Source organism: Aquarana catesbeiana, linkage group LG04 (genome assembly GCF_042186555.1).
Source record: "Aquarana catesbeiana isolate 2022-GZ linkage group LG04, ASM4218655v1, whole genome shotgun sequence".
Taxonomy (NCBI): domain Eukaryota; kingdom Metazoa; phylum Chordata; class Amphibia; order Anura; family Ranidae; genus Aquarana; species Aquarana catesbeiana.
In genome coordinates, this window is record NC_133327.1 from 424,815,120 (window position 1) to 424,824,239 (window position 9,120).

Genomic DNA, 9,120 nt, shown 5'->3' on the forward strand with positions numbered 1-9,120 from the left:
CGTGATTTTTTTTTTTCGTTTTTTCTTTTTTAATAAATTTGCAAAGATTTCAAACAAACTTCTTTCACGTTGTCATTATGAGGTATTGTTTGTAGAATTTTGAGGAAAATAATGAATTTAATATATTTTGGAATAAGGCTGTAACATAACAAAATGTGGAAAAAGTGAAGCGCTGTGAATACTTTCCAGATGCACTGTATTTCACAGACCCAAAGGGCCCAAATAAGTTTATTTTTAGGGTTTGAATACCCTTTAAAGGGTAACTCCGCTTTGACAAGAAAACATTCCCCTCTTGGTGATCTATGTACATTGCTGAGATTTTAACAAACTTTATTGCAGATTCCTATATTTTGTTATTCTGAAGAAATAGCTGTTTGTCTGTGTCCAAGTGCAAAATGAATGTGCATGAGAGCGATTTCATAATAATCAAAAATTACATTTTTGTTGCAGGGGATGCCAAAAATCTGACTTGTATCTTAGTGCAGACTTCTGGGAAAATCGGTAAGCCAATCGCACAAGCAGGGAATTATATTTACAGTTAGGCCCATATATATTTGGACACAGGCACAATTTTTTTTTTTTTCAGGTATTTACCAAAACATATTCAAGCTATATTTATACAATGATATAGATATGGGCTGAAAGTGCACACTCTCAGGTTTAATTTGAGGGTATGTACAGTACATCCAAATCGGAGGAAGGGTTTAGGAATTACAGCTTTTAAGATTAGCCAACCCCCCTTTTTCAAGGGACCAAAAGTAATTGGACAATTGAATCAAAAGCTGTTTCATAGCCAGGTGTGGGCTACTCCTCCTTTTTTTCCTTCATCAATTAACCAGATAAAAGGTCTGGAGTTGATTCTAATGCTGGCCATACACTATACAGAAAATCGGCCGTACCCATTTTCGAAAAACGAACGTTCGACCGTGACCGCAAACGATCGTGCCATCATATAATGTCCGATAATCTGTTCAGTGGACATGAATAAATAATTTTGTGTTCGTTTTTTTACATATACCTAGTGCAGTTCGGACGGGAAACACATTAACCTTGCAATTTATCGTACGTTCGGCAGAAATTTTCCAAACATGCCGTTCGTTTTTTTTCCACAAAAACGTCACAAACGATTATCGATTTGTACCCACTAACTTGCCGAAAAACGAACGAAGTGTCCATACGAACGATTTTTCGGCCGATTTTTCGTATAGTGTATGGCCAGCATTAGTGTGGTATTTGCATTTGGAATCTTTTGCTGTGAACCTACATCATGCATTCAAAGGAGCTGTCAATGCAAGTGAAACAGGCCATTGTAAGGCTTCAAAAATGAAACAGATCCATCAGAGAGATAGCAGCAACATTAGGAGTGGCCAAATCAACAGTTTGGTACATTCTGAGGAAAGAAGAACGCACTGCAACAGCAGCATAAAAAGACCTGGACGTCCACGGAAGACAACAGTGGTGGATAATCACAGGAGCCTCTCTATGGTAAAGAAAAACCCATTCACAACATCCAGATAAGTGAAGGACACTCTCCAGGAGGTGGGTGTATCATTGTCAAAGTCTACAATCAAGAGAAGACTTCACAAGAGCAAATACAGAGGGTTTACCACAAGGTGCAAACCATTCATAAACCTGAAGAATAGAAACGCCGGATTAGACTTTGCCAAAAAACATCTAAAAAAAACAGACTAGTGCTGGAAAAGCATTTTTTTGGATGGATGAAACTAGGATTAATCTGTACCAGAATGATGGGAAGAAAAAAGTGTGTAGAAGGCTTGGAACAGCTCATGATCCAAAGCACACAACGTCATCTGTAAAACATGGTGGAGGCAGTGTGAGGGCATGGGCATGCATGGCTTCCAGTGGCACTGGGTCATTGGTGTTTATTAATGACGTGACAGAAGATGCAGCCAGATGAATTCTGCAGTGTTTAGAGATACACTGTCAGCACAGATTCAGCAAAGTTGATTGGATGGCGCTTCACAGTACAGATGGATAATGATCCAAAACGCATTGCAAAAGCAACCCAGGAGCTTTTGAAGGAAAAGTAGTGGAATATTCTGCAATGGCCGAGTCAATCACCTGATCTCAACCCAACTGAGCATGCATTTCACTTGCTGAAGGCAAAAAAAAAAAAGACAGAAAGACCCACAAACAAAGAAAAACTGAAGACAGCTACAGTTAGAATGTGGAAAAGCAGCAGAAAGGAGGAAACTCAGTCTTTTGGTAATGTCCATTGGTTCCAGACTTCAGGCAGTCATTGCCAGTAAAGGAGTCTCAACAAAATATTAAAAAGTAACCTTTTTTCTTTATGATTATATTAATTTGTCCAATTACATTTGAGCCCCTGAAAATGGGAGGACTGTGTATAAAAATGGTTGCGGTTCCTAAAATTTGTACTTGATATTTATGTTCAACCCGTTGAATTAAAGCTGAAAGTCTGTACTTCAAATTATTTTGGATTGTTTAATTTTAATTTTATTCTGGTGGGATACAGAGACAAAAGTATGAACATTGTTGTGTCCAAATATATATGGATCTAACTGTATAATTATAAATTATAATTACAATGGCTGCAAATTAAAAAGAAAAGATTGTTTTTAATAACATTAAAGTGTTACTAAACCCACAACAGTAAAACATGCTTGTTATACTCACTGTGGAACCTAAGAGATTAATCCTGCGCATTGTGTAGAAAGGCTGCTTTATCCTGTCTTCTCTGATCCTTCCCTTTTCCACTGTCCCCAATCCATCTCCTGAAAAGACAGAGCCTTTGGAGTCATTCCGCACATGCTCAGTTTGATGTGTGTTGCTAGAGTTTTTTTATTTTTCTTGGGAGGGTGCATGTGATCAGCACAGGGTAAATCAGCATGGTTCTGACAGTCAGGGGTCATGCAGCCTCATAGGACAGTCAGAGTAGAATGAAAACTCTTCCTACAAGCTTTAACCAGACACTGATAGAAGTCACAAGACTGCTATATACTGCTGATGAGAAAGGATATTTAGCAGTTTAGAGTTACTAAAATAATTGCATTTCCATGTTCTGTGGGAGACCAGATATAGTAAATGCAGGGCCCTGGGTTTAGTAACACTTTAAATACAATGGGATTCATATACTAAAACTGAAGAGTGCAACATTTTGTGCAGCTCTGCATAGAAACCAATCAGCTTCCAGGTTTTGTCAAAGCTTAAAGTGGAGGGCCACCCTAAAATAAAAAATTGCATAAAAAATCTTAAAAAAAAAAAAAAATTGAAAAAAAAAAATTAACTTACCTGAAACCCTTGTTGCTAGGCAGTCTTCCTAATCTGCCTCTTCCTATTCCGCGGCGCTTCCTCCTCTTCGGTGAGCGGCCCCGTTGCCTTCTGGGATGTGTGTGTCTCAGAAAACCACGGGGCTATTCACGAAGCGTCGCGCGACTCGCACATGCGCAGTAGGAAACGGGCAGTGAAGCCGCAATGCTCCACTGCCTGTTTCCCTTTGTTAAGATGGAGGCGCCATCCGTTGGACGGATCGGCCTCGAGGGGAGGGGGGGGGGGCGACGTCGCAGGCTCGCTGGACAGGTAAGTGTCCTTATTAAAAGTCAGCAGCTACAGTGTTTGTAGCTGCTGACTTTTAAAAAAAAATAAATATTGCGGCCGGAACACCCCTTTAATTGAACAAGCTAAAGTTAGCAACTGATTGGCTACCATGCACACCTGCACCAGATTTTGCATTCCCCAGTTTTAGTAAATCAACCCCACTATGACTTGTGTAGCAGTTGTACACGCTATATTATTTTATTTATTTTTTTAATTTGCTATATCTTTCCCACGAAAGGAGACCCTTTAAGGTAAACAATAAAATAATAACTCCAAATATGCACTCACCAAATATAAATTGTACATTTCCTTTAAAGTACACATTTACACTTCGGTGTAAATGTGATCAGCTTGAGATAATTGATGCTATCAATATGTGAGTTTCCTTCCTGGGTTTTCCTTAACAAATATACATCATTCATAAATACAAGTTGCAGAGGCTCAGTCCTTTGCCAACTCTTGTCAACATTTAAATCTAATTTGCTTCTTCTAAAAAGGAACTGAAGTGTAAAGATTCCAGCAGCTTAGACAGTGAACTGTGTAATTTCAAATATCCTGTTCACATGGATGCTACACAGTGATCGTTTCAGGTACATCTGTATGGAAGGAGACAATTAGAACTGGTTTGGTCATTAAAAAAAAAAAAAAAAAGCAAAGCTAACATACTGTATACTAAGCCAGCCTTTATTGATGGAAGCAGCATAATATAACCATATCATACACACTATGGTCAGGCGCTTTTACAGATTTCTGTGGGCAGTAAAGTTTAAAAGTGCATGATGGCAGATCAAAGCCGCATCTCAGAGATGTGTGAAATCACAAGCTTGTGAAAGTATTTCTTTCAAAGCCGCTCTGTTAGATAAAAATGCTAACGTGCTATTAAGTGAAAGTCGCCTTTTTTTGTAATTTTTGCATAGCACCGTGCCTTGTAAAGCAGTATGCTGGTTATAAAGCGGATGTTTAAAATAACACAAGCTAGGAATAAATCTGCTGTACTTAATTCCCACTCATCCTGAGAAGGTAACATTTCAAAAGGCAAACCAAAGCTAAAAATTGGAAAGCATTAAGCATGATATAACGTAGTAGTATACCAGTAGACTTATAATTATGTTGCTTTTTTAAATAATACTGAAATATTTTCCCAGCATGAAGCTAATTTTTACATTATGGCATCATGTGCCTTTATTACATCTCAGTATAAAGTAGCTGCAAGTTTAACCCTCCTCCATCACCCCTAATCATTGTGGGGCATAGCTGTGTATTCAGGATATCTCGCTCTGCACTGCTAACAATGTTTTGTCCTCTTATAGCTTAAAGCTGGCCAAACATTAATCAAAATTCGATTGATTCAGCAGGGACAGACTGAATTTCGATCCATGTATGGGCAGTACCGATCGATACAACCACCCTGTTGGGTCCTCTCCGCTCACAAAGCGCAGCAGGCTATATCAATGTATTCTGACGGCGGGGCAGTCTACCACTGCCAAAATACAAAGGTCAGTGTGAAGGATTACCCCATCCAGCTTGAATGTGTGGATGGGGAAACTCTGAGTCATTTTTTTTTTTTTTTTACGTTCAATCCACTGGTTGAATAAAAAAAGGACTCAACGATGGGCTGCTTTAGCAATGTTGACATCGGGATAAGAAGCAGCCTGTTTATCTTACCTTATATATTTGGCTCCATTGACCAAAGAAAAGGGTTGAAAGGCAAATAGACTATGCACTTTGAAAATGCAGTTGCATTTATTTTCCGCAGAGCTTAGTGAATGTGGTAAAGCTCTGCTGATTTCCATCATCCAATCATGTGCAAACAAAAATGCTTTTTTTTCCATTTTCCTTGCACCTGATTGGGGTATTCTTTACAAAGTGAAGCTTCATCACATTCACTAAGCTCTGACGAAAATGTGTGCAACTGCACTTGAAAAGTACACAGTCTTCAGTATTTGTCTATAGTAAATCAACCCCCGTGTCTTTGGTCAATGGAGCCAATCAACCCCATAGTCTCACTTGGATAGGCATATGGCCTTTCCACAAGCTGGCTGAAGAGAAGACTGTGAGAAAACAGCTACAGGTAGTCCAGTCATCATGAACAGAGTGAGCAGCAAATGATCAATGAAGCCAACTTTGCTACCCTTCCGTATATATACTCTTATCCATGAACGCTTTTCAGGGCCATGTTGCAGAGTAGAGAGTGAGCTGCATTCTTGTATTGTCTTTATAATTCATTTTATTTTTGTATTTTTGCAACAGAAACCCAAAAATTAATCTCAGGTCCCATTCTCTTTAGCAGGGCTACTATGAAGAGCTCCTTCAACACCAATATCAGTGTTTGTTACAATGTAAACAGAAATAGAAGTATTGTAAATAACTGCAACTATGAAGAGCAGCATATTGCATTTCATCTGTTTTCAAAGCTAAACTCAATCTTTTGTTGAACTTTAAATAGTTTGTGTGGGCCAGCTTGGCCCACACAAACTATGTCCCTCTCACACATGTGAGGCCGCTGAATGTGAGATATAAACTGTATGTAGCTGAGCCTACGCACAGCATACTGCACTGTATTCCGGGTTCGAGCCGAGACTTCCTGTCCCGAAGCAGCTACATACAGTTTATACCGCACATCCAGCAGCCTCACATGTTAGTGAGGGACATAGCTTAGCCCAAACGAACTATGTAAAGTCCAACAAAAGATGGAAATTGGAAACATAAATTTGTAAAAAATAAAATAATTATAAAAGAATTAATTCAATAATAATAATAAAATAAAATAATAATTTTCTAAAAAATAAAAGGGACAAATTGCAGAGTAAAATTAGTACATCATCAATCATTTATGGTACATCATTATCTATGTTGTTCTAAAAATATCACTGCTCAAAGTTTCACCTGTTCAAACCACAATGCATTTTGGTGCATTGATGCTGCTTTAAGTAGCCCATTAAAACTGAATTCAGTTCAATGCAAAAAAAAAAAAAAGTGCTGTTTACATTTAATTGCAGTGCTGTGTCCATTTTATTGTCCAGCGCACGTAACATCTGGTCTCCTCCCATCTCAAATTGGGGCATGATAGCTAGAAAAAACACACCATTAGGAAAAAAGTTACAAAATATACCTTACAGCTGGCTTTCACTCATGTCACATAAGCAAGGGTGATGTTCTGATCCTTCTGGTAAAATCTCTGGAACGCTAAGCACCCAAATATCTCAGGTGGTCCAGCACAGTACAAATGCAATATTCCCCAAGTACACGTTCCTGAAAATGGCTATTAAGTGCATGGCTATTAACTCTCCAGTACAGAAGCTGTTAGGTACTGTATGGAATTTAAAAAAAAAAACTTTTGGTGACAATATTAGAAGATAGCAGGGGGTGTGTGATGTGCTAAGGGCACCTTTTATTTAAGGGTGCATTCACACCTGCAAATCTTGCATGTAGTTGGATGCATTTGCAGGTGTGAGTACACCCTTAGACTGGCATACATGGAGCAAATTTATTTCCTGCAACCATGAGTTGCAGGGAAGGAATTTGCTTGATTCCCCCATCAACACAGTGTTGATGTGGGAATCCCTCCTGCCGGGCCATTATCTTCTCCTGGCGCGGGGGGGGGGGGCGGGGGAAGCCATCCCCGCCGGGAGAAGAAAGTGATTATTGCTATAACAGCCCCTAGCAATAATGGCAGGTAAAACCCAGCATGCTGGTTACACCCAAGTTGATCAACTTGGTACATTCAGCCTGCCCATACTCGGTTCGAATCTCCTGCTGAACTGGCCGAGATTCGAACCGTGTATGGCCTGCCTTAAAGCAAGTTTCCCTTCAAGCAAATTGACTCCATTATCTTTAAAGTGAACCACTGCAAGCACACTTGAATGCAAATGCAATGTGGTGTAAATGGAGATAGTGTGCACCCAAAACTGTTTCAGTCTTTAGTGGATGTTTAAAAGTTGACCTTCACCTGCCAATTGCTATGATTGTCATGGGACTCTTGGCTAATTATCTGTGCTTGACTTTCTGAGGCTGCACACCTGCTGTGGTGATTCCGAGAGCTTTCCTTCCTCCCTGTTGGATGTTTATTTTATAACATGCAGACTGCAACAGAATGAGCTGAAAAAACCAAGACAGGAACGCCCAAAACTCCCAAGTGGACAGGAACAGATCTAGAAATGATGGTAGGGAGATGTTGCTGTTTGAGCATTTAAAATATATAAGAAGCCAGAGCTCCACCTATAACCAAAATACCACCGTCTGTGAATGCCCTTATCAGTGAAAAGAATGCAACTATTTTATTTTCTTTGTTTTAGCCAGCAGTAACACAACATTTGAAATAGGATCCTCAGTACAGGAAGCATACAGACGTAGATCCCTAAAGGCACAAAACAGCTGGATTTCATTCAATTTGGCCACCCACCTTTTCAGCCATAGCAGCTAAAATACAAGTCCACTGTTGTCTTGTTACAAACTACAAAGCGTTACAATCTGAACCACATTCCACTAAGATGGTAGCTTTCCAATGTATATCTTTACCTGAGAAAAAGTCTTATGTTTTTGCAATGTGCCTGTCATGCTCACTCAATTTAATTTATACGCAACATCTGTGCAATCAACACATTCACTATTATGTAATACTAAAGTACACAGTACAGCGATAAGCCAAAACTGTCCAAACCAGTTCTCAGCTTCTAGCAGTCTGATGCAGATACTGTACGCAGGCTATACAAACATAAAACTTGGGTTCCCTTAAAATTTGACGAAATGACGCAGACATTCTATCCCCACCCCAAATAAATGTCCAATTTGTCTGAAAAGAAACATAGAAATGGTTTTAAATAAACCACACACATTAACAAAACAGTCCTGATACTGGATTTACAGTCATGAGACAAACGTACACTACTTTCCCAAGAGAACATAGTCTGGGATATATATAAATACAACTTTTAGATAGCAGAGTCTACTTTTTACATAGTAGAGAGGTTAGCATGGGACCAACAGGCTGTGTTAATTCTCCATTGCAAAGTTTATGTTTATGATTCATACATATACTTTACCTGTTCCATATACCGTACCTAGGACTATTGATGGTTTATTCAAAACTATAGATATCAAGGTCTGTAAATGTGTCAAGTATATAAAGCAATTGTAAAGGGGGATGGACAATTAGCAAACTTTCTTAAGTCTGTGCAATTAAAAATTACTGAGACGGAATACATGTAAAATTATTTAAGTAAATTGTAAACCCAAAAACTAAAATATCAAGCCATTTTTAATATTTTAAATCTGCAGCTTTTATTTGTATTAATATAACAGTGATTCTGTCATCAAGGTCACTGATGAGGCACTTCCTGTTATAGGGTGACAACGCTCTGTCTTTAAATTGTGCTCCTGTCTGTCACACGGGCTTCTGATGGAAACAAGTGGCTTTTTAACAAAAGTCACGCAAGCAGTGTCAATTGTAGCCATTGGGAAACACAGGGGTGGATTTACTAAAGCTGAAGGGTGCAAAAAACAGGTGCAGTTGTGCATGGTAGCCAATCAGCCTCTAACGTC

At 39.0% G+C, this 9,120-nt stretch overlaps 2 long non-coding RNA genes across 3 annotated transcripts in view; one reads left to right on the plus strand and one right to left on the minus strand.

The window, feature by feature from the left end:
* Positions 1–6,490, plus strand: part of LOC141140331 (uncharacterized) — a 74,872-nt gene extending 68,382 nt beyond the window's left edge. The window contains exons 3-5 of the long non-coding RNA XR_012243923.1: positions 451–501; positions 4,932–5,075; positions 5,870–6,490. This is a non-coding gene — a long non-coding RNA (uncharacterized lncRNA). The remainder of the gene's footprint in view (positions 1–450; positions 502–4,931; positions 5,076–5,869) is intronic.
* LOC141140332 (uncharacterized) lies at positions 2,666–8,239 on the minus strand. Of its 2 annotated transcripts, none has more exons than XR_012243925.1 (3): positions 8,098–8,239; positions 6,567–6,649; positions 2,666–2,756 (listed from the first exon to the last, which is right to left on the minus strand). It is a non-coding gene; the product is annotated as an uncharacterized lncRNA (long non-coding RNA). The 2 variants fall into 2 exon arrangements; XR_012243924.1 differs by having other exon boundaries at positions 7,982–8,112.
* Between the last annotated feature and the right edge of the window lie 881 nt (positions 8,240–9,120).